The sequence below is a fragment of the Neofelis nebulosa genome, chromosome 3 (assembly GCF_028018385.1).
Source record: "Neofelis nebulosa isolate mNeoNeb1 chromosome 3, mNeoNeb1.pri, whole genome shotgun sequence".
NCBI classification, from domain to species: domain Eukaryota; kingdom Metazoa; phylum Chordata; class Mammalia; order Carnivora; family Felidae; genus Neofelis; species Neofelis nebulosa.
Window position 1 is genome coordinate 162,212,661 of NC_080784.1, and position 26,325 is coordinate 162,238,985.

The following is a 26,325-nucleotide window of genomic DNA, read 5'->3' on the forward strand; positions in this document are numbered from 1 at the left end:
GGCGGCCGCGGCCTCCATTGCTCTCCCCGCCGCCGCCACCGCGCGGCACTGCGCGTCCGGCCCCGCGCGGCGTGGTCACGTGCTCCGCCGGCGCCTCGGGCGCTCGGACCCGCGCCGCCGCCCCGCCCGGTTTCGCCCTGGACCGCCGGCCGCCGCTGGGCACCCGGCGCCCGAGTTCTCGCGCCCGCAGGGGAAGGCGCGCGCGGGACAGCTCCCGTCCCTGGAGGTGCCCAGACAGTGGGAGCCGGCCAAGGGAAGGGTTTGGGATTGGTGAACGCCTTCCCAGCACTGCAGGGGATGGCTCGAGGGACCGCTGAACGCGTGGGGGTCTGAGGTTGCTGTGGGGGGCTCACAGGGAGGCTCGCGTGGGGTGAGAGCCCGGGACCATCAGTCACCACCCCGCCGCGGGCAAAGCTGGCCCCTGGTTAACTGGGTGAGCTGGAGACTAATGCGAGCCACCTGGATTCCAGAGGGAGTTTACCACTACCCCCACCGCCGCCCCCGCCCCCGCCCCCGCCGCAGAGGCCCAACAGTGAGAGAGAGCACTGGGACTCCTGAAAGTCAGGCAAGTTGAAAGATTCCACACGAAATAGAAAGGTTCAAAATTGCTTTGCTGAGCCTCTGTACATCAGAACAGAGTGACATTGATTTTAGTTATTGTCCCCAGCCATAATGAAATTAAATCTTGAATTTGATATTTTAAGGAAACTATGTTAACTTTTCGTCTTGTGTCGTAACTGGGAACACAGACTTTTTCTCCATACTTTTTTTTTTTTTTTTTTTAGTTTATTTATTTTGAAAGAGAGAGAGAGAGAGAACGAGCAGAAGAGGAGCAGAGAGAAGGGGGACAGAGGAGCCAAAGTGGAATCTGAAGCAGGCTCTGTGCTGACAGCGAGAGCCAGATGTGGGGCTCCAACCCATGAACAATGAGATCATGACCTGAGCCAAATTTTGATGCTTAACTAACTGAGCCACCCAGGCGTCCTTCTCCATACTTTTTGCTTTAACTTTAAGTGGAACCCGGAAAGCATTTTCTAGTGATCTTTTCCTTCACTATACATGCAAAGATGCTAAAAATAATTTAGTATCATTATAAATCAGGAAATTGGAAACAAAGCAAAAAAAAAAAAATCCTCTGTGACAAAAGATGACACGTAACCCTAATCAGGTACTTGATATTGAGATGTCCCAATGCCAAAAACAGGACTATTGATTGTAATGTATGTGCATAGCTTTGAAGAATAAATCTGCATGTTGCTTTATCGACTGGTTTTTTCTAAACTTTTTAATTACCAGCATGAAATATAGTTGTGTATTTTTGTGAATATAGGTTTCACTCAGTTGTTCAATGTTTGCATATTCCAAATGATGCCTGCTTAATTCCAAATAAACATAATGAAGAATTTTACAAAGGACTCAGCAAGTTTCTTCTGATTTGAGGATCACCATAATGTGCACCTGAAACTAACACTGTTAACTAAACTGGAATTAAAAAAAAAAATCCAATTTGATCCAAGAGCACTAGGAGTTCTCAGCCAAAAATTTGTGCTGGACATATAACTGAGGTCTTTTTCTAGACATATTTAGTCTCGCCAACTACCTGAAAACATAATCTATAAAAATTCATATTTACATAAGCCAAATGTAGGTCTACGGTCTTTTAATTTTACAGGGCAAGTTACCCAAATTATACAGCCTTCAAATATTGAAAGAGTTCTAGAGAATTTATGCTCATGATAGAACTTGCCAGTTGGGGGCGCCTGGGTGGCGCAGTCGGTTAAGCGTCCGACTTCAGCCAGGTCACGATCTCGCGGTCCGTGAGTTCGAGCCCCGCGTCAGGCTCTGGGCTGATGGCTCGGAGCCTGGAGCCTGTTTCCGATTCTGTGTCTCCCTCTCTCTCTGCCCCTCCCCCGTTCATGCTCTGTCTCCCTCTGTCCCAAAAATAAATAAAAAACGTTGAAAAAAAAAAAATTAAAAAAAAAAAAAAAAGAACTTGCCAGTTGGACTTTGTGTCTCATGGCCTCAGAAATCAGAAGCTATCATGGCACCACTTTTGACAGATGCTGTTTTTTCCCTCAGTATTCTTTTGTTTCAAGTTTCTGTTTAAATTCTAGTTAGTTAACATATAGTTAATGTTGGTTTCCGGAGTAGAATTTAAGTGATTCGTCACCTACCTATGACACCCAATGCTCATGACAAGTGCCCTCCTATCACCCATTTAGCCCATCCCCCATGCACCTCCCATTCAGCAATCTTCAGTTTGTTCTCCATAGTTAATAGTCTTTTATACTTTGCCTCCCTTTCTTTTTTTCTTCCTCCCCCTATGTCCAACTGTTTTGTTTCTTAAAATCTACATATGAGTGAAATCATATGGTATTTGTCTTCCTCTGATTTATTTCACTTAATATAATACACTCTAGCTCCATCTATGTCATTGCAAATGGCAAGATTTCACTCTTTTTGATAGCTGAGTAATATTATATGTATTTACCACATCTTCTTTATTCATCAGTTGATGGACATTTAGGCTCTTTCCATAATTTGGCAATTGTTGATGGCACTGCTATAAATATCGGGTGCATGTGCCCCTTAGAATCAGTATTTTTTTTTAATTTTCTAATGTTTATTTATTTTTGAGAGAGAGACAGTGTGGGAGCGGGCAAGGGGCAGAGAGAGAGGGAGGCACAGAATCTAAGCAGGCTCCAGACTCTGAGCTATTGGCACAGAGCCCGATGCGGGGCTCAAACTCACAGACAGTGAGATCATGACCTGAGCTCGAGTTGGATGTCCAACTGACTGAGCCACCCAGGTGCCCCAGAATCAATATTTTTGTATCCTTTGGGTAAATACCTAGTAGTGCAATAGCTGAGTCATAAGGTAGTTCTATATTTAACTTTTTGAGGAACCTCCATACTGTATTCCAGGGTGGTTCCCTCACTTTTCAAACACATTGTTTGAAAATCATAGTTCATACATATGGGACTAATAATACTGTGACACATCAAACCAAGTATTAGCCCACTCTTCCACTTTTGAAATAGCTGCCTGTCAGTTAAGACATAGATTTTCAGAGACCCTAATACAATACAAAAGATGCAGAACATTTGGAAATTTTTAAACATTTAACCACTTAACTGCTATATTAAAGGTTATGGAAAGGATGTGCAAAAGAGATTATATGGTTAAATCAGTAATTCTTGGCTGTGAGTAATTTTGCCCTCTAGGAGACATTGGCAGTGTCTGGAGACATTTTTGGTTGCCAGAAACCTAGTGGGAAGAGGCCAGGGATGCAGCTAAGCCTCCTACAATGCACAGGACAGCCCCCACAATCAAGATTTATCTAGTCCAAAATGTCAATAGCACCAAGGTTAAGAACCCCTAAATTAAGACGATTGACTTCCAAAGCCTCTTGATTCTATACTCCATCATGTTTGCTTATCAACCCTTTCCACGTACATTAACATCAAATTTTCTTAGTGCTCAGTAAAGAAGTACCATAACAAAGTCTTTCACTGAGTGAAGAGACTAATGAGCTGAGTGGGACAAAAAGCAGTTATGCAAATAAAAGTCATTTGGATAATAAATAAAGAAAAAAGATAAGAAAAAACTAAAGTAGTAGAAATATTGTGGTGTGGGAGGATCTTAACTGTCCTTGTGACTTTTTTAGAGCCCTGTTGGATCTTCCCAATAGCCTTGACCTCCAAAATGAAAAAACTGAAGTATACTATCATTTTGAAAGTTTCCATTAAACAGGAATAAGGTTAGTAATTCCTTCCTGACCACTCCAGGGGATGAGCTGTTGTGAATATTTAGAATTCAATGTGAGTGAGATGGACTTATTTAAATGGCTCAGAGGGGTGCCTGGGTGGCTCAGTTGGTTGGGCAACCAACTCTGCTCAGGTCATGATCTCACAGTTGATGAATTCAAGCTCCTTGTCGAGCTCTGTGCTGACAGCTCAGAGCCTGGAGCCTACTTCAGATTCTGTGTCTCCCCTCTGTCTCCCCCTCCCCTGCTCACGCTCTGTGTCTCTCTGTCTCTCAATAATAAATAAACATTTTAAAATTTTTTAAATGGTTCAGAAGTCAGAAAATAGCTTCCGGGTTGAGGTGAGAAATCAGAACACCTATCCTATCTATTGTGCCTATTTCCTGCCTCTATGCATGGGTCTGTCATTCAAACTTCAAACACTTCATCAAATCTGTGAAATGGGGATTACTGTTGAATCTCACATAGCAAACATCTAAATTACAAAGTTATGATGATATGTAAAAGTAAAGGAACAGGAAGGTATAGTAGGTAAATACTAATAAAAAAAAAAAAAAAAAGTTGGGGCACCTGGGTGGCGCAGTTGGTTGAGCGTCCGACTTCAGCCAGGTCACGATCTCGCGGTCTGTGAGTTCGAGCCCTGCATCGGGCTCTGGGCTGATGGCTCGGAGCCTGGAGCCTGTTTCCGATTCTGTGTCTCCCTCTCTCTCTGCCCCTCCCCCGTTCATGCTCTGTCTCTCTCTGTCCCAAAAATAAAAAAAAAAAAAAAAAAAAAAACATGTGGGACAACTGGATATCCAGATGCAAAAGGATGAAGCTGAACAACTATCTCACACCACTTACAAAACTTAATTCAAAATGGATCATATATCTAAAGGAAAGGGCTAAAACTATAAAACTCTTAGATGAAAACATAAGAGTAAATCTTTACATCCTTGAGTTAGACAATGGTTTCTTAGATGACACCCAAACGCACAAGCAACAATAACAAAAAATAAATAAAAGTAAACTACATCAAAATTAAAAACCTTTGAAATGATACCAGCGAGAGAGTGAAAATATGACCCACAGAATGAAAAAAATATATTTGAAAATCATTATGTCTGATAAAGGGACTTGTATACAGAACATATAAAGAACTTACACAACTCAATAATTAAAAAGGCAGACATCCCAGTTTTAAAATGAGCAAAGGACTGGGGTGCCTGGGTGGCTCAGTCGATTAAGCATCCAACCTCAGCTCATGTTGTGAACTCGTGGTTTGTGGGGTCGAGCCCCATGTCAGTCTCTGTGCTGACAGCTCAAAGCCTGAAGCCTGCTTCAGATGCTGTGTCTCCCTCTCTCTCTGCCCCTGCCCCGCTTGCACTTTGTCTCTCTGTCTCTCAAAAATGAATAAACATTAAAAAAAAATTTTAATGAGCAAAGGATCTAAATAGATACACAAATAGCCAGTAAGCAAAGGAAAAGATGAGTAACACCATTAACTATCAGGGATACACAAAATCAAAATCACAATGAAATACCCGCTAGATAAGAACATGTGTTGGTGAGAATGTAGAATAATTAGAACACTCATACATTGCTAGTAATGTTGTGAAATGGTGCAGCCACTTTAGGAAACAATTGGCAGTTCCTTAAAATGTTGAATAGGAAGTTATCATGTGACCCAGAATTCTACTCCAAGGTATATACTCAAGAGAAATGAAAACATGTCAGTGCAAAACATGTACATGAATGTTTACAGTAGCATTACTTATAATGGCCAAAAAGTGGAAACAATCCAAATATCCATCAACTGATGAATGAATTGAACAAAAATGTGTTATTATCCATACAGTGGAATACTATTTGGCAATAAAAAGAAATGAAATACAAGGTTCACACTGTATGGGTGAACCTTGGAAATCTTATGCTAAGAAAAAGAAGCCAGACATAAAGACCACATATTGTATGATTCTATTTATACCAAATGTCCACACAGGCAAATGTATCTATAGAGACAGTAGTAGTTTCATGGTTGGAGGAAGAAAGTTGGGGGAAAATGGTGAGTAGCTCTTAGTCAGTATGAGGTTTCTTTTGGGGATGATGAAAATGTTCTAAAATTTATTGTGGTAACGGTTGCAGAATTCTGTGAATATAATAAAAATCATTAAATCATACAATTTAAATGGATGAATTGTATGAATAAATATAAATTATATTTCAATAAAGCTGTAGCAATATTAATACCTGATAAAAGAGATATCAAGATAAAAGTTATCAAATGCTAAAAGGTACAAGCCAAGAAAGTAAAAAATTACAAAAAGGTACAAGCCAACAAAAAAATACAACAGTCCTGAAACTTTACATATCAAACAATAGAGCTTTTGAATTATTTAACCCAAAAACTGAAAAAAAAGGAAAAGTTAAAAATTTGCTCTTATAGTGGGAGACTTTTAACTTTTCTTAGAAATTCACAAATCACACAACAATAACCATACAGAATTAACAAGCTTGATCCAAAAGATAACAGGTAACCATACAGAATTAACAAGCTTGATCCAAATGATAACAGGTATTGTGTCCTAGACAAACAGAAAATAATGTATTCTGGGGCACCTGGGTGGTTCAGTCAGTTAAGCATCCAACTTCAGCTCAGGTCATGGGTTCCTGAGTTTGAGCCCCATGTCAGGCTCGGTGCTAACAGCTCAGAGCCTGGATCCTGCTTGGGATTCTGTGACTCCCTCTCTCTCTGACCTTCCCTGCTCATTCTCTCTCTCTCTCTCTCTCTCTCTCTCTCTCAAAAATAAAATAAGCATTAAATTAAAAAAAAATACATTCTGTACAAAACTATTGGGAACAGTCACAAAAACTAACCAAGTTTTAGGCCAAAAAACCGAAACCTCAATAAATTTCAAAAAAAAATCCATGCAGACAGGATTATTTGATCAAAATTCAATAAAATGGGGGCATCTGGGTGGCTCAGTCGGTTAAGCATCCAACTCTTGTTTTTGGCTCAGGTCATGATCTCACGGCTCATGAGATAGAGTCCTACATGGAGCTCTGCACTGATGGTGTGGAGCCTGCTTGGGATTCTCTGTCTCCCTCTCTCTCTGCCCCTCCCTCACTCTCTCTCTCTCTCAAAAATAAATAACCATTTTTTTATTAAAAATGAGTTTTATTAAAAATGGAAATTTTTAATACCTATGTGAAATATAATGGAAATTTGTAATACCTATGTGAAAAAGTTAATATTTCCTTTTAAATAAGACCTGTGTTGGGGCGCCTGAGTGGCTCAGTCTGTTGAGCTTCTGACTTCGGTTCTGGCCATGATCTCATGGTTCATGGTTCAAACCCTGCCCAGGCTCTGTGCTGACAGCTCAGAGCCTGGAGCCTGCTTCAGATTCTGTGCCTCCCTCTCTCTCTGCTCCTCCCCCTGTCACAATCTGTCTCTCTCTCCCCCTCTCAAAAATAAATAAACATTTAAAAAAAATTTTTTAAATAAACAAGTCCTATGTTAAAAATAGGGTGACCATATTTTCCAGTTCACCCAGAACAGTCCTGACTTACACTTATTGTTCTGATATAATCTTTATATTTCATTGTCAAAAGTGTCCCAATTTGGATGATAAGTTATATAATGACCTCAGTTAAGAAATAATCCAGAACTAAAATTGGAATTTATTTAGAAAGCAATGACAAATAATGACAAAACACCTGTTGGGATACAGCCAGAGGTTCTCAGAGGAAATTTTGTAGCTTTTAATTAATATGTTAGAAAATAAGAAAGATTAAAAATAAACTAAGCATATAACTCAGAAATGAAAACAAATAAAAATTAAAAAGCAGAAAGAAGGAAGGAATGAAAAGAGAAGTCAATGAAATAGAAAACAAATCAAATAGTAGATTTGATCAATAAAATAGAAAGTTGATTCTTAGGGAAAAATTGGCCAGTGTCTGGTCAATCAGTGAAGAGATACACAAAAAAAGAAACACTGTACAAGAAAAGAGACATTACTAAGGTACAGATTTTTGAAAACTCTATATAAAATAGATGTTTCTGAAAAACTGAATTATCAAAACTGACTTGAGAAAGGGGAGAATATCTGAAAAGATCAATATTTGTTGAAGAAATTGAAAAGGTGGTCAAATGTTTTCCTCAAAAATAGATGTCTACCCAGGTGATTTCATGAGTCAGCTCTAACAAACTTTTAAGGAGCCATCAATTCCCATGTAATGCACAGGATTCCAGAGCATGGGAAAAGAGAAATTTCATAACTTATTCTAGGAGGCCGACATAACTATGACATCAAACTAGACAGTGCTGCTTTCACACAAAAGATGACTATGGGTCAGTCCCACTGACAGGCACAGATAAAAGATCTGAATAAAATACTAGAAAATCAAAACCAGCAGTGCATTAAAAATAATAACACAGTTCGAATTATACACTTAAAAATTGTTAATATGGTAGGGGCACCTAGGTGGCTCAGTCAGTTAACCGTCCAACTCTTGATTTCGGCCCAGGTCACGATCTTGCAGTTCATGAGATTGAACCCTGCATCTGGCTCTGTGCTTACAGCGTGGAACCTGCTTGAGACTCTCTCTCTCTCCCTCTCTCTCTGCCCCTCCCTCACTCACATTCTCTCTCTCAAAATCAATAAATAAACTTAAAAAAATTGTTACTGTGGTAAATTGTATATATATTTTACCACAATAAAAGAAATTAACATTACAAGTATTGGGAGTTATTTTCCACTCCCAACTGAGCTCTTATTCTGCCATTTTAGAACAGAGGCCCTGACAGTTTTTGTTCTGGACTATCTTTCAAGAATGTTTGTCTAGCTTTGGAGGACATAGATAGTGTCACTCTAGCCCAGGGGGACAGATTTGTTTGCTGTCCAATATAAAAAGATAATGTCTCCCCTCCTCCCTTTCCCCGGGGAAAGGTTGGGCAGGTTTGCTTGAAGCTGCTTATAAAAGATGGAAATTTCTTAATTTCTAGTTTCTCAGCTGTGATATAAACCCACTCTATGTGCAGCATCCATCTACGACTACTTGTGTGATCCCCATGGGATTTGGGGACATGAGGAATTGGTGTAAAACACATGTTGCCCACTGTGTGTGCAGTAATAAAGAGCTTTGTCTCTGATCCAGAAGTCTCGTATCTTCTGCTGGCACTTAAGAACCTGTGACAGGCTAACCTGCCAGGTTGGAATAGGTGAAAAATCTCAGACCACTCACAGTTCTTCACAGTTTGGGCAACAAGGATAGGCTGCTGACAGATGTGGCTATCTGGAAGAGAAAGGATGAGGTTAGGGGATATGGGAAGATTACACAGAAACTGGTGGTGAATGTTCTCACCCAATTGTCTGCAACACTCCTACAGTATTTTATTCAGTCCTGTTCATGAATATTTAGAATCTGAGCAATGAGAGGTGGGTTTGAGACAAATTGTCTGAATGGTGTTCTCTTCAGGTAGGATAGGAGATGCAAGCCTGTGGGGGCCCCAGATAAAAGGCAGTATGACTATGGCTGCTAGATGAAGAGATCTCTAAAGCTGAAATAAACGATGTCAGCAGGAAGGGTACAGAATTTTTGTTTTGTTGAGCCTGGGCCACCATCAGCCACTTGAAAGTAAAAATCAGCACAAAGCTTTGCTTTCTGAGGAGAGCTATTCTCTCCCTCTGTCCCCTCTGATCTCTCCTTCCTTCTCTTTCCTGACCTCAGGAATGTCCTGCTACTTTAAGGGAGCAAATGATTGGGTCAAGATCTCCCTGTTCCCATGGAAGACTGAAGGCCATACACACTCTGTACAAATATACTGAGGAACTTCAGGAAGGAAGGGACTCAAATTCCTACAGCTCCTTTGGGTATAGACATCCAAGTCACCATCCTACCTGGTCCAAGGATGCTCAGATTTAACTGATGGTATTTGGACAGGGTTCTGAATGGGGACCAGAAGCTAATATGACTTTACTGGTAGGACTTTTTGGACTAATTCAATGCACTGTTGTCGCTTGCATGAATAGTAGGAATTGAAGTGTTATATGTTTATATTCCCATCTTGTGTCAGAGGGGATTAGCTCCATCCAGGAAGAGCAGAAAGTAGACATGCTTGTGGGACAAACTCACTGCCATTTGTCACTAGAGGGTGAGCCAGGAGTTAGCATGTGTGCTTCTACTTCTGATTTCAAAGTTTTTACCCTGAAGATGATATCCTGTTGGTTGGCAAGTCAGAAGTTTCCATTTCAAGGCCCCAGACACTCACACTTAGCACTGGCAGGGCTGGCTGATAACTCTCAACAAAATTCAGAGGGCTGCTTGCCAGCTAAAGTTTCTTGGGACTGTATGGGCAGATTCACAATGTTCAATTCTTCTGGCTGTATCTCCAGCCACGCCCCAACAAAAAGGAGGTTGAGCATCTTGTGGGACTTTTGGGGAACAGGAGATAGTGTGTGCCTCTACTGGGCGTTCTATTTGGTCCTTTATATCAGCTAATTCACAAATCAGCATTCTTTGAGCGGGGCCCAAACCAATAGCAATGAATGCTTTCTTTGTCCCCTACAAAGAACCTACATTGCAGCCTGGCAAAAAAATCATATGGTCTGCCTGAATCAAGAAACTGCAGTGGCTGGCAATCTAACCTGCTTCTATATCTGTCATCCCTGTCCATGTGCTATGAGAACATAAACATTCATGTGGGCATGGCTGCTCTTGAGCCATTTTGTCATGCCTAATTGCCATCAGTGGCCACTCCCAAACATGGACTCTGCCTTGTATATGTACAAACACACGGATAGGCACAATCTTTTTTTTTTAGTACAATCTTTTAAAAATCTGATTGCTACAAATTCATAGGCTTCTCCTGACTGCTGAGCCACTTATGTATACCTATCAAGGCTGCAACTACTCAGTGACATGGCTCATGTTTCTTAAACAAACCAGTGTAATGATGATCTAAATCAAGTTTCAAAAGAACCCCTAAACTAGAGTGACTAAGTGACTCTTTGGGCTGTCTGTAGGGGGGAGAGATGGCCACAGCCTCTCTATTGTGGATGAGGGTTGCTTTTTGGCTCATCTATTGCCCCATTAACAATATTACCAGAGATTAGCAGATCAGTCTACATTGCAGGACTCATAATGAATAACAGATGGACTTTAGACTACATCCTGGATGTCTAAAATAACACCCACTGATGCCCATATTTACTCAGAATCAGCTGTGTGTATAATCCTGGGAAGCATGATTGAGGTCAGTACTGCTGGTCAGCATCTTCCTGCTGCCTAGAATCTTATTGATATTAGCCTTAACTAATACTTTATGAGACAAATTGAACAGTTCTGGTCCCAGCCTCTTTTGGTCAGATTAAGCAGTGTGGCCATGGAGTGGCATGCTTATGTAAGAACTTAAGTTTGGCCAAGAAGATATTGGGTCAAGGTGTAGATTATTTTTGGGAGAGGCTGCCATTGACTCTGAATATCCCTGTATATTCTTGTGGTGGGTATGCCAAGAATGCAAGGCCCTAACTGATCTTTACCCAGGACATTTTTCAGCATTGTGTTTGCAGTGAGCATTGTGTTTGCAGTGAGCAACATGGAGGGTGTGGCAATGTCTCCTTCTGGGACAAAGAGCAGGATTACTTATTTCTTGTTCTCAAGGAAATGGATTCCCTAAACTTAGTGTTCCTAGGCTGTGACATGAACCTCTGCATGTTGGTATTCGTCTGGGCCCCGCCACACTTTCCCCTTGGTGTTTGGGGGGCTAAGGAGAACCAGATCAGACATGATGCTTATACTGCTTGCTGTGCTGTGAGTAATAAAGGCTTCAGTCTCTGACCCAGGAGTCTCCTATTTTCTACCAGCATCTAGTAAACTGGGATATGTTAGCTTATTAGCTAATAATTAAGGAAAAATATGATCCCACACACTTATATTTGACTTTCAATTTCTTTAACACACATTGTTCTAGTTGAGCTCTATGTTATTTCTTGTACCAAATTTCAGCTTTTTTTATTTTCATGCACTAATTTCATACATTATATTAGCATATAACCATTCTTCATTCTTTTATTTTCTTGGACCTGATATATTTGTAATTATTTTTCCCTTTTGTTTTGAATTTTGTATATTTTTCTTGGTAAGTTTTATTTCAAATAAAGTTTATTAATCAGTCCTTTTATAGATCCAACTCTTGGCTTGTTAATCTCAACTTTTGCAGTTGACATTACTGTTCTCTAACTCATTGTTTTCTATCCATCCTTATTTAGCTGTTATTTTGAGAAGGCGCAGAGAGCAAGGGTTGCTATTACTTTTTACCAATCTCTTGAATTAAATCCTTGAGGGGCGCCTGGGTGGCGCAGTCGGTTAAGCGTCCGACTTCAGCCAGGTCACGATCTCGCGGTCCGTGAGTTCGAGCCCCGCATCAGGCTCTGGGCTGATGGCTCGGAGCCTGGAGCCTGTTTCCGATTCTGTGTCTCCCTCTCTCTCTGCCCCTCCCCCGTTCATGCTCTGTCTCTCTCTGTCCCAAAAATAAATAAAAAACGTTGAAAAAAAATTAAAAAAAAAATCCTTGTTCATTTGTTAACAGTTTTTATTTCTTGATTAACATATTTAAAGTTATAGTTTCCCTCTACTCCTACTTCAGCTGTGTCCCACAATTTTGATTCTAGTGGTTTATTTATCAGTCTAAATTATTTCATCTTACGATTTTCATCTTTATTAAAGGATAATTTAGAAGGATAATTTTTAGTTTCCAAATACAATGAAGTTATTCCTATCCTTTTATTATTTTCTGTTATTTCTTTTTTAATTTAATTTTTAAAAACTTAAATCCAAATTAGTTAACATATAGTGTAATAATGATTCCAGGAATAAAATTTAGTGACTTATACACCCAGTGCTCATCCCAACAAGTCCCCATTGTTCAACCAGCTTATCCCCATACCCAATACCCCAGCAGCAACCCCCAGGTTGTTCTCTGTATTTAAGAGTTTCTTATGGTTTGTCACCCTCTCTGTTTTTATCTTATTTTTTCTTCCCTTCCCCTATGTTCATCTATTTTGTTTCTTAAATTCCACATATGAGTAAAATCATATACTTGTTTTTCTCAGACTGACTTATTTCACTTAGCGTAATACCCTCAAGTTCCATCCATGTTGTTGCAAATGGCAAGATTTCATTCTTTTTGATCACCAAATAATATTTCACTGATATATACACCACATCTTCTTTATCCATTCATCAGTTAATGGACATTTGGGCTCTTTCCACACTTTGGCTATTGTTGATAGTGCTGCTATAATCATTGGAGTGCACGTGCCCCTTCAAAACAGCACTCCTGTATCCTTTGAATACCTAGTAGTGCAATTTCTGGGTCGTAGGGTAGTTCTATTTTTAATTTTTTTGAGGAAACTCCATACTGTTTTCCAGAGTGGCTGCACCAGTTTGCATTCCCACCAGCAGTGCAAAAAAGTTCCTCTTACTCTGCATCCTTGCCAACATCTGTCGTTGCCTGAGTTGTTAATGTTAGCCATTCTGACAGGTGTGAGGTGGTATCTCATTGTGGTTTTAATTTGTATTTCCCTGATGATGAGTGACGTTGAGCATCTTTTCATGTGCCTGTTACCCATCTGGATGTCTTCTTTGGAAAAAAGTGTCTATTCATGTCTTTTGCCCATTTCTTCACTGGATTATTTGTTTTTTGGGTGTTGAGTTTGGTAAGTTCTTTATAGATTTTGGATTGGTCTATAGTTCTTTTTAGTGGGGTCTTTGTCGTGTTTTGGAATTAAGGTAATGTTGGCCTCATAGAATGAGTTTGGAAGTTTTCCTTCCATTCCTATTTTTTTGGGAACAGCTTCAAAAGAATAGGTGTTAGCTCTTCTTTAAATGTTTGGTAGAATTCCCCTGGAAAGCCATCCACCCTAGACTCTTGTTTGTCGGGAGATTCTTGATTACTGATTCAATTTCTTTGCTGGTTACGGGTCTATTCAAATTGTCTATTTCTTCCCATTTCAGTTCTGGTAGTTTATATGTTTCTAGGAATTTGCCCATTTCTTCCAGATTGCCCAATTTGTTGGCATATAATTGCTCATAATATTCTCTTATTTGTTTGTATTTCTGTGGTGGTGATTGTGATCTCTCCTCTTTCATTTGTGGTTTTATTTATTGGGTCCTTTCCTTTTTCTTTTTGATCAAACTGGCTAGGGGTTTATCAATTTTATTAATTATTTCAAAGCTCCTGGCTTCATTGGTCTGTTCTACTGTTGTTGTTGTTGTTGTTGTTGTTTTCAATATCATTGATTTCTGTTTTAATCTTTATAACTTCCCTTCTTCTGCTGGTTTTGGGGTTTATTTTCTATGCTTTTTCCAGCTCTTTTAGGTGTAAGGTTAGTTTGTGTATTTGAGACCTTTCTTCCTTCTTTAGGAAGGCCAGGAAGGCTGTATACTTCCCTCTTATGACCGCCTCTGCTGCATCCCAGAGATTTTGGATTGCCGTGTTTTCATTTTCTTTGGCTTCCATGTACTATTTACTGTTCTCTTTAACTTCTTGGTTAGCCCATTCGTTTTTTAGTAGGGTGTTCTTTAATCTCCAAGTACTCATGGTCTTTCCAAATTTTTTCTTGTGGTTGATTTTGAGTTTCATAGCACTGTGTATGAAAATATACAGGGTATGATCTTGATCTTTTTGTACTTGTGGAGGTATGATTTGTGACCCAGTATGTGATCTATTCTGGAGAATATTTCATGTGGACTCAAGAAGAATGTGGGGGCGCCTGGGTGGCTCAGTCGGTTAAGCGTCCGACTTCGGCTCAGGTCACGATCTCGCGGTCCGTGAGTTCGAGCCCCGCGTCGGGCTCTGGGCAGACGGCTCAGAGCCTGGAGCCTGCTTCCGATTCTGTGTCTCCCTCTCTCTCTGCCCCTCCCCCGTTCATGCTCTGTCTCTCTCTGTCTCAAAAATAAAAACGTTAAAAAAAAAAAAATTTAAAAAAAAAAAAAAAAAGAAGAATGTGTATTCTTCTCTTTAGGATGAAATATTCTGAATATATCTGTTAAGTCCATCCAGTTCAGTGTATCATTCAAAGCCATTGTTTCCTTGTTGATTTTCTTTTTGCATGATCTGTCCATTGTTGTAAGTGGGATATTGAAATCCCCTACTATTATGATATTATTATCAATGAGTTTCTCTATGTTTGTGATTAACTGGCTTATATATTTGGGTGCTTTCATGTTGGAGGCATAAATATTTACAATTGTTAGATCTTCTTGGTGGATACACCCCTTAATTATGATATAACGCCCTTCGTCTGTTACAGTATTTTAAAATCTAGTTTGTCTGGTATAAGTATGTCTACTGCAGCTTTCTTTTGACGACTATTAGCATGATATATGGTTCTCCATCCCCTTACTTTCAATCTGCAGGTGTCTTTAGGTCTAATATTAGTCTTTTGTAAGTAGCATATAGATGGGTCTTGTTTTCTTATCCATTCTGATACCCTATGTCTTTTGATTGGAGCATTTAGTCCATTTACATTTAGAGTGAGTACTGAAAGGTACAAATTTAGTGCCATTGTGTTGCTTGTAGAGTTGGTGTTTCTGGTGATTTTCTCTGGTCCTTTCTAGTCTTTGTTGCATTTGGTCTTTTTGTTTTATCTTTTCACCACCCAAAAAGTCCCCCTTAAAATTTCTTGCAGGGTTTAGTGGTCATGACTTCCTTTAGATTGTGTTTGAGAAACTCTTGATCTCTCCTTCTATTTTGAATGACAGCCTTGCTGGATAAAGAATTCATGGCCACATATTTTTCTGATTCAGCACGTTGAATATATCCTTTCACTCCTTTCTCTTTGCCATGTTTCTGTGGATAGGTCTGCTGGGAACCTGATCTGTCTTCCCTTATAGGCCAAGGACTTTTATTCCCTTGCTGCTTTCATAATTCTTTTCTTTCTGTGTATTTTGAGAATTTGACTAGGATATGCATTGGTGATGGTCGATTTTGTTAAATCTGTGTTCTGTGTGCTTCTTGGATTTTGATGTCTCTATCCTTGACCAGATTAGAAAAGTTTTCTGCTGTAATTTGCTCACATAAACCTTCTGCCCCTTTCTCTCTTTATCTTCTGGGACTGCTATGATTCGAATGTTACTCCTTTGTAATAAATCACTGAGTTCTTTAAGTCTTGTACTGTGATCTTTTGCCTTTGTTTCCCCCTTTTTTCTGCTTCATTATTTTCCATAATTTTATCTTCTATATTGCTGATTTGCTTCTCTGCTTCATCCATCCTTGCCATCATGGCATCCATTCTAGATTGCATCTCAGTTATAGCATTTTTTAATTTCAGCCTGACTAGATTTTATTTATCTCTGCAGAAAGAGATTCTCTGGTGTCTTCTATGCTTTTTTCAACCCCAGCTGGCATTCTTATTATCATGATTCTAAATTCTAGTTCAGACATCTTACTTATGTCTGTGTTGATTAAGTCCCTGGCTGACATTTCTTCCTGTTCTTTCTTTTGGGGTGAATTCCTTCATTTTGTCACTCTAGAGGAAGAAAAAAGTTAATAAAATTAAAAATTAAAATTAAAAAATTAAAAACAGGGGCGCCTGGGTGGCTCAGTCGGTTAAGCAGCCGACTTTGGCTTGGGTCATGATTTCACGGTTCGTGGGTTCGAGCCCCGCGTCGGGCTCTGTGCTGACAGCTCAGAGCCTGGAGCCTGTTTCAGATTCTGTGTCTCCCTCTCTCTGACCCTCCCCAGTTCATGCTCTGTCTCTCTCTGTCTCAAAAATAAATAAACGTTAAAAAATTAAAAAAAAAATTAAAAACAAAATATCAAATAAAGGAAGCTAGGACCTAGGTGTGCTTCATTCTGCTTGTTGAAAGAAGCTTGATAGAACAGAGAAAAAAGGGAAAGGAAAGGGAAAAAAAGTTAAGAAAAAATTTAAAAATTAAAAAAATTATATAATAAAATAGAATAAAATAAAGAAATTGAAATAAAATAAAAAATTTTAAAAAATAAAAAATAAAGTCAAAACAATTTCTCTTTCTGTATCCAAGAAAGAGAAAGAAAGAAAGAAAAAGAAAACCATTTAAGCAAAAACATAAGCAAAGAAAACCAACAAATAAGTGAACCAACAAATGGAATGTAACCTGAATGAAGTTATATCCGGTTTCCCCTAACTGAAACTATGAAACACTCTATAGTCCATAAACTAAACAGGTGGAGTGACTTGTTCTGGTCTTCTTTGGAATGTGCTTGTAGGGAGCAGTTGGGAAGGACTTGGTGTAAGGCTCCCTTTTCCACTAGGTGGAACTGCTTAACTTACTGGGGTGGATCAGTGTGCATGTGTGCATGAACAGGAGAGGTGGAAATGGCTTCATCCAGTTCCCTAGTCTCTAGCACAGGAACTTTGTCTCTCCCTGACCATTGATCAAGCACCCCTCCTTTGTCTCAGGCCTCCATCCACTCCCTGCCTCTACCCTGTCTGTGTCCAAGCCATCAGCCTGCCAGACGGTACCTCCCTCCAGAGTTTTATCTCAGATGACGTTTTGTTTCAAAACCCTACACTTCAGAAACCCCTGTGGCCTGGACCTACACCGACTTTCTGGGGGAGGGTCTCACTGAGCAATCGCTGGGTGCCAGCTTGCCCCAGAAAATGTTTGTGGAATCATGCAGTAGTAGAGGTTCAGAGATTATGGCAAATCACGACACACAGCCATTGCTAGGTTTCACCACATTCTGACATCTTTGTCCCAATACCAGCAAACATGGCTGCTCTCCTGGGTCTGCTGGGACCTTTGCCTGTGGGGAGGCTGTATGGCCTCTACCAGATGCACTCCAAGTAGGGAAACTGCTTCTCTCCATGTGGCACAGAAATCCCTCAGACCCTGCTGCTTGTTCCTGAGGATTTGCCCTACTCCCCACCAGAGCACTGCCAGGCACTAAACTCTGAAACTTCAGACTCCGCACTCCACTGTTTATAGAATCCTGGTGGTACTGAAACCCTTTCCTTTTTCACCGTCAATGGTTTTGGGAAACAGAGTTCTTGTTCAGTCCCCTGCGAGTGTTTTCACTCTTTCTGTTTCTCTCCAGCTACTTTCAAGAGGAAGGCTTTTCTTGCATGATCCTGATGCACCTCTTTCTCTGTCCTCTCTCTGTAAAAACGGCTGTCTACCCTCCATGGCTTTTCTCTCTCCCCTAGTTCACCTCTCTCACTGAGTACCTGCTAAGATCTGTGGCTCAAATTATTCAGATCATCGAGTTAATCCCCAGATCAATTTCCTAAGTGTTCAAAATGGTTTGGTACTGATCTAGCTGCATTTCAGGGACAAGACAAGCTCAGGGTCTCCATGCTGCTCTGCCATCTTAACCCCTCCCTATTATTTTCTAATTTTATGCAATATGGTCAGAGAAATAATTTATATGAGTTAATCCTTTTGAATTTGAGGCATCCTTTAAGGGCTAACATATGCTCTATTTTTAAATATGAGAGATGTGCTTGCAGAAAATGTGTATTTTGCTTGTTGAATGCGAACTTTTATATATGTACACACACACACACACACACACACATATATATATACACAGCTGTACGTTTGAAATGGCTGTACATTTATGTTCTATTGTTGTTCTTGTTCACCAGTCTATAACACCTTGCTTTTGTCTTTTTTTCTTTTCCCTAGAATTCTATCTAGTCAGATAAGATTAGTACTCTAGTTTTCTCTTGGTTCCCATTTGCCTGATGAATCTTTTCCTTTTATTTTCAAATTTTCTATGTATTTTTTATTTTAAATTTATCTCTCTTGTGGCTGACATTCTGGTTCTTTTTAAAAATTTTTTAATGTTTATTTATTTTTGAGAGAGAGAGAGAGACAGATTGTGAGTGAGGGAAAGGCAGGGAGAGGCTGAGACACAAAATCCGAAGCCTGATCCAGGCTCTGAGCTGTCAACACAGAGCCCAATGCAGGGCTTGAACTCACAGTGAGATTATGACCTGAGCCAAAGTCGGATGCTTAACCAACTGAGCCATTCAGGTACCCCTGACATAATGTTTTTTAAGATCCAATCTGACTCTGCCATTTAATTGAAGAATTTTATCCACTTACATTTATTTTGGCTACTCTTACATAAAGATTTACCCCTGCTATCTTTCAAATTTTCTAATATACTTTCTATAGAGATCATGTTTTCTTCTGCTGGTTTAAATATTAAATCACTTTAAAAATTGTCTAAAAGTGAATTTACCATTACTAGTAATATGTCCACAAGCAAGTCTTGCCTGTGTCCTCATCTATAAAATGAGAATAAAGAATATGATTACTGTGGGAATTAAATGAGGTAACACATGTAAAATTCTCAGAATAGTGCCCAGGAAGAATAAAGTTCTAGAAAAGTGTTTTAGTATTATATCATTATGACAGTTGCTTTTGACTCATAGCTGTGTTGTTTCTCCCTGTTGATTTCAGTATTTGTATCTTCTCCCAATAACACAAATGTTTGGGGTGCCTGGGTGGCTCAGTCAGCTGAGCGTCCGACTTTGGCTCAGGTCATGATCTCACAGCTCGTGAGTTCAAGCCCTGCATCGGGCTCTGTGCTGACAGCTCAGAGCTGTATGCCATAGACTGGGTAGCTTATAAAAAAATTGAAATTTATTCCTCACAGTTCCGGAGGCTGGATGTTCAAGATGAAGGTGCCAACACAGTTGGGTTCTTTGGGGTTGTACACTGCCAACTTCTTTTTGTGTCCTTACATGTCAGAGAGGGTGAGAGAGCTCTGTGAGGTTAGTTTTAACAAGGGCACTAATCCCATTCACTAGGGCTTCACCCTCATTACTTAATTACCTCCCAAAGACCCTACCTCCTAACATCATTACATTGGGGAGTAGGGTTTTCACATAGGAATTTGGTGTCAGGGAGGGGCACATTCAGTCCATAAGAGATGTAAATTTTTGATCCTTGTTCCTTTTCAGGTGACCTGTTTCTCTCTGAGCCTTTTAAAATTTGTTTCCTTGTCTTTATTTATTAAAAAAATTTTTTTTTAACTTGAGAGACAGAGAGAGAGAGAGAGAGAGAGTGGGGGACTGGGACAGAGAGAGAGAATCTTAAGCAAGCTCCTTGCTCAGCATGGAGCTCGATGCAGGGCTTGATCCCATGACTCTGGGATCATGACCTGAGACCAATTCAAGAGTCAGACACAATTGATTGAGCTACTCAGGTGCCTCAAAAGATTTTATTATTTTTTTAAGTTTATTTTTGAGAGGGAGTGTGTGCGTAAGCATGGGAGGGGCAGGGAGAGAGAGAGAGAGAGAGAGAGAGAGAGAGAGAGAATCCCAAACAGGCTCTGTGCTGTCAGCATGGAACCCAGCTTGGGGCTTGCGCCCATGAATCATGAGATCATGACCTGAGCTGAAATCAAGAGTTGGACACTTAAATGACTGAGCCACCCAGGCACTGCAAAAGATTTTAAGTAGTCTCTACACCTAATGTGAGGCTTAAACTCACAAACCTGAGATCAAGAGTCACATGCTCTACCAACTGAGCCAGCCAGGTGCCCCTCTTCCCTTGTCTTTAATATTGTGTCTAGATGTGGGTTTTCCCCTTCCTTTCTACTTGGCTTTTTCTGAGCCCACTTATTTTTTTAATGCTTATTTATTTTTGAGAGAGCAAGTGAGCGAGAGAGTAAGCATGAGTAGAAGAGCAGAGAGAGAAGGGGAGACACAGAATCTGAAGCAGGCTCCAGGCTCTGAGCTGTCAGTACAGAGCCAGACGTGGGGCTCGAACTCACGAACCAGGAGATTATGACCTGAGCCAAAGTTGGACACTTAACTGACGGAGCCACCTAGGCTCCCCTTTCTAAGCCCTTTTAATAAAGACCTCAGACTGTATCCTTTGATTTGGTGACATTTATCTCCATTATTCCTTAAAATATTTTTTGCACTCCTAATATTTCTCTCTTGTGAGGCTCAGTATTATCTGGATCTTGGCACTTCTACACATACCCTCCATAATGCTTTTCTTTTACACATTCAATCTCTTTTTCTGATGCCTTCTGGAAGAAGTCCTTAATCTCATCTTCAAATGCACTTAGTTTAAAGCTATGTCTGTATAGAATCCTTCCTCAAAGGAAGATAGCAGCAGTATCAAATAAGAACAAAATATAATGAAAAAGCACTAACAAGAAATATTAAGTGTGAAAAAGGAAATAAAGAACACATGGAAGTTGGTACCTTGACAAAAAATGGTTTGGAGTAATGCGAATAAAGCATCATTGGGATTGTTCAAGAAGGAAAGGTGGTGATGAAGTGAGTATAGATTAACACTTGTTAAGGATTTTTTGTTCTACAGGGTGTAAAAAAAAATGGAATGGTCGGGTCTGGCAGGGTTTAAAAATGGGAAATTAAAGGGATGCCTGGGTGACTCAGTCAGTTAAGCATCTGACTCTGGATTTCGGTGCAGGTCATGATCTCACAGTCATGAGATTGAGCCCTGTGTTGAGCCCCACTTCAGGCTCCGTGTTGGATGTGGAGTGTGCTTGATTCTCTCTCCTCCTTCTGCCCCTCCCCTGCTCACGTTCTTTCTCTCATGCATGGGAGGTATGCATGCAAGTGGGAACAAGCCAAGTGAGCAAAAATGACTCAGGAATGTGGTGTTAATTATAGAATCTTTTGACTAGTAGAAAGAATGAATACTGATTATAACTAGATAAAATAGCTAGACGGTAGAGATGGTTCATGTTATAAGAGGGAAGGAAGTTCTACGGATACAGATGTATTGTTAATAGATTTGAAGGGTGAGAAAGTTTCCCTAGTGTTTCCATTTTCTCAAAGAAGAAACAACCTGAGAGCAAGAAAGAGAGGGATTGAAGGTCTGAATAAAGAGGTGTGAAATGCTTGTTGAGGAGAGGTTAAGTGTGAATTGACCAGGAAAATGTATAGGATCCTCACACAATGCTGTGGGCCCTTGATTTTCAGGGTCATAAATTTCAAGTGAAATTGGAACCAGCATGGCTGGTTTTTTCTCTATCCCTGTTCAGCTGCTTAGGTACAGATGCAGCATAGTTGAAGTAGTTGGATACAAACAAGAGTTTTCAGTTTAGAGGGACAAGAGAATTAATGTATACGCAAAGAAAATGAAGCCTATGCAAGATAGAGGAAAGTGAGGGACTTAAAGACAAAGAATAGGGGAGAGAATCAATTGTCTGGAGATCCTAGTTGAGTCAAAGGATTGGTTAGGCATGACTGAGTGACCTAGAAAGAGGTGTGAGTAGCATGCTAGAAGCTGAGGTTTTTGGAGGTAATGATAAGATAGATCTATGGCAGTGTTTTCAAGCTATAGGTTGAGTCCCATTAGTAGGTCAGTTTGGTGGATCAGTTTCTAAATTAGCACTTTAAATCCGCTACACATTAGAATCATCTAGAGAACCTAAAATTAAAAATTAAAATGCCCACACCTAATTCCCAGAGATTCTGATTTATTTGGACAAGTGTAGGGTTCAGAAATCAGTTTTTCATTAAAACTGTCCAGGTAACACCAATGCAGGCCTGGTCAATAACCACTGTTCCAAGATAGTGAAATTAAAAAGACTGATGATAGAATAAAAGACAGTAAATCTTCTAAGAATTGGGGAGAGGGGGAGATCAGATATGTGGTAAGTTGTAATAAGGTGATGTGGCAGGTGGCATAGTCAATGTAGTTAAGGTTCTCAACACAGAGCATATGAAAGAAAAATGTAAACACATACACAAGCCTGTTCAATCATTTTGTACATGGATTTCAAACAGAAACTTTGACTTCATTTCTTGAACTAGAAATAAATCAAAACCATTAAAAAAAAAAAGTATCTCACACATTAAGTACAAGGATTTACCCAAATCCTACCATGATAAAGTTTGAATTGTTAACTTTAGAATTAAGATTATTGCTAAAATTTAAGAAAAAACTATTTGTAAGAGAAAATAAATTGACTGGAAAGTTTAATGGAAAATCTATGTCAAGCATAATTTAAAATTTTTTAAAACAAATTAAAAACATCTACAAATGGTGAGAACATTCAGTATTTTAAGATAAAACTAATTTAGGAAAATTGTAGTAACATGGTTAAGAAAATAATTATGGCAAGCTACACATTTTTAAATTATGAAAAACATTAAAAATAAAATATCTAATAAAATAGGCCTTGCTATTATTGCTTTGGGGGAAAAGGTGGGAACAAATATTTTTTATTTTATTTACATATATTTATTAAAAGATTTTGCATATGACATTGCAAATTAGTCCCATTTCTCTTGTATTTTGCTATAATATATGAATTCACACAAAGGAGATGGAATACATAAAATTACAAATATGGTAGAAAAATAAACCACATCACACCCAAATACACAGTGAATTATTGCAAATGGCATATACCATATCCCAGACATATAAGGCATATTAGTTTTAGAAAAGAGCAATGCCCCCCCCCCCCACGTACACACAAACACACATACACAAATTCCATTGTATTAAAACCACAAGAGGAAACAAACTGTATTATAACCAACTGGTCTTCCACTTTCTTATGTTCGTTCTTAAGTTCTTCTTTTTCAATCATAATGAAACCTACCAAGAAAAGGATTTTCTCCAAATGTGTATGGTTCAAACACGATTAGTTTTTGAATGTGACATTCTATTTTGTACTTCTGTTCTTTTATTAATGTGTGTATATATACATATTTAGATATATCTAAATTCCTTAAAACTACAACCTTGAAAATTAATTGTAAAAAGTTGTTTTCTATTTAACATGCCACAGTTCAGTGTTTACATACTATTCTGTAAGACTAATAAATTACAACATACAAATTTAGAAGCAAAAACTGGTATTATTGAATGTATACTGGCATTTTAACAAAATCTTTTACTATATTTACCCCATATACTTTTATAGTCTGAATTTTTTTCTTAATACAGGGAGGAATTTTATTTACTGAAAAAGTGTCCCAAATTTCTGTTCTATTGTTTTACAAAATTCTGAATGTGGCTTTTAGTTTGATTTTGATAGAATTTGTATTAAGTGAAGAGTCCATGTGATAACCAAAATAATAAAATATTGCATATAATATATAAATGTATCTTTCCCATCACAGTTCTTCAAGTTGACAATAACAAATGATATACGGTAATCATTATTTTATCAAGACCTCTGCTATTGTGAAAATAGACCTGAATATATTACCCTTGATGATAGATAGCAAATTGGTGAACAATTAATTTTACATTTAGAAGAACAAAGCGTGACAGCACAGCATCAAGATTGATAATCCTATATGAATGTATTAAAGATATGGGTTATAAACACAGGCATGAAAACTGAAAACACTTTGAAAATAAGTATTGTAAGAATATTTATATACACATATCATGGCTCATTATGAAAAAGATTATTAAAGCATAATGTGAACAATACATTATATTAATTCACAGTATAAACACACACTTTGAGGAGCAATTTAAGTGAGGAATAATATAAATATAGATATAACATTAGTTAGCACTATTAATACATATTTTGTTCTGTCATATATATAAAAATATACCATAGATATGGCTCTTTTAAACCAAAATTTTTATATAAATATTCACTGATTTAAATAAAAGTTGACAGAGGTAGAATTTGTGTCAATGTTCATGATTTTCAAGAACAAGTACTTCAAATATTTCATTACTGTTCTGTCCTTTAAAAAATCCACAGAGGTAACTCATTGAAAGCCACCATTCTGAAAAAGGGGGGACAGGAAAGGCGAGTTAAGAGAAAAACGATAAACAAAAATTACTTGGTAAATTCACAAAAAACTAAGAGACTGTTTTCAGTTTTAACCAAAATTATAATCTCTAATAAAACCTTTGCCCATAATCAAGTTATAGTTAACAGCTCTATACTTCAAAATATATTCCCCTCAGACCACCCAAACACATCAAAGTATATAAGGACTAAATGAATGATACAGAGTGAAAAGAAAGGGGTAACACAGGATGTTAACTGAGAAAAATCACTCAAAGTGAGGAATAATATAATGTCTAGGTTAATGTACAAGTACTGTAAATTGTGTGAGTCTTAAAACAGCATATTATGGATAGTCAAATATTTTTTACCTTATGTGCTATCTAATCACCACCCCAATTAAAACACACACACACACACACACACACACACACACAAATATGAAAAATTCCACAATGGAAACATGTGATGAACTGATAACTATTTTATTTAAATAAAAACAATTTTTAATGTTTATTTTTGAGACAGAGAGAGACAGCACAAGCTGGGGAAAGGCAGAGAGAGAGGAGACACAGAATCTCAAGCAGGCTCCAGGCTCTGAGCTGTCAGCCCAGAGTCCCATGCAGGGCTCGAACCCATGAACTGTGAGATCATGACCTGAGCCAAAGTTGGACGCTCAACCGACTGAGCCACCCAGGCACCTGATAACTATTTTAAAATGGCATTTTTGAGGAGCACGTGGCTGGATCCATTTAGTGGAGCATGTGATTCTTGATCTTGGGGTCCTGGTTTCAAGCCCCATATTGGGCATAGTGATTACTTAAAAAATAAAACAAAAAATAAATCATCTCTTGTAAAATTCCCAATGTAAATACTGTCTTCTGGCAGAAGGAAAGAAAAGGAGAAAGGAAAGGAGAAAGGAAAAAAAAAAAAGAAAAGAAAAATAAAAAGAATAAAATGGCATTTTGAAAATACTTTTAATGCTTAGATGCTCTCAACAATTTATTAAGGGGAAAACCCCCAAAGAACAGAACAAAATATAAGATAGGATAAAAAACTATTTTGAGTATGATCTCTATTACAATTATATATGTATGTCTATGAATGTGTGTGTATATTTATTACAAATCAAACAAGAAGGAAGTATATACCAAAATGCTAATTGATATTTTCTCTGGGTTATAGGATTAAAAGTGATTTTGACTTGAACATACATTTTCACAACAGCCAAGAGATAGGAGGAACCCAAGTATCTACCAACTCATAAATGGTATATTCATACAGTGGAATATTGTTTAGCACCAAAAAAGAAAGAAATTCTGACACATGCTCCAATATGGATGAACCCTGAAAGCACTGTAAGTCACAAGGACAAACACTGTATAGTTCCAATTATATGAGTTAAACAGAGTAGTCAAATTCACAGAGACAGAAATTGTAATGGCAGTTGCCAGGAGCTGTGGGGAGGGGAGACTGGGAGTTAATATTTATTTCATGGGTAGAGTTTCAGTTGAGGAAGATAAAAAAGTTCTGGAGATGGATGAAGGACATTATTTTTTCACAATAATGTGAATGTACTAATTGTCAGAGAAATGTGGACTTAAAAATAGTTAGAATGATAAATTTGATGTTATGTATATTCTACCACAATAAAAAAAACGTTTAAAAAACTGATTTGGGGGGGCACCTGGGTGGCTCAGTCAGTTAAGCGTCTGACTTCGGCTCAGGTCATGATCTCTCAGTCAGTGAGTTCGGGTCCCGCGTTGGTCTCTGTGCTGACAGCTCAGAGCCTGGATGGAGCTTGTTTCAGATTCTGTGTCTCCCTCTC

At 38.7% G+C, this 26,325-nt stretch overlaps 1 protein-coding gene and 1 long non-coding RNA gene across 7 annotated transcripts in view; both read right to left on the bottom strand.

Moving 5' to 3' along the window:
* Nucleotides 1–7,700: 7,700 nt before the first annotated feature.
* On the bottom strand, nucleotides 7,701–19,766 carry LOC131507558 (uncharacterized). Its single transcript, XR_009259558.1, has 3 exons — nucleotides 19,396–19,766; nucleotides 16,199–16,278; nucleotides 7,701–9,040 (listed from the first exon to the last, which is right to left on the bottom strand). It is a non-coding gene; the product is annotated as an uncharacterized LOC131507558 (long non-coding RNA).
* A 2,924-nt stretch (nucleotides 19,767–22,690) lies between these two features.
* Nucleotides 22,691–26,325, bottom strand: part of CEP135 (centrosomal protein 135) — a 75,869-nt gene continuing 72,234 nt past the window's right edge. For 5 of the 6 annotated variants that reach the window (XM_058722527.1, XM_058722523.1, XM_058722525.1 and 2 more), the window contains one exon: nucleotides 22,691–24,492. The gene's annotated coding sequence lies outside the window, so the exon portion shown is untranslated. Of the gene's footprint in view, nucleotides 25,317–26,325 lie in introns of all 6 variants that reach the window. The other variant, XM_058722524.1, reaches the window with a different exon arrangement.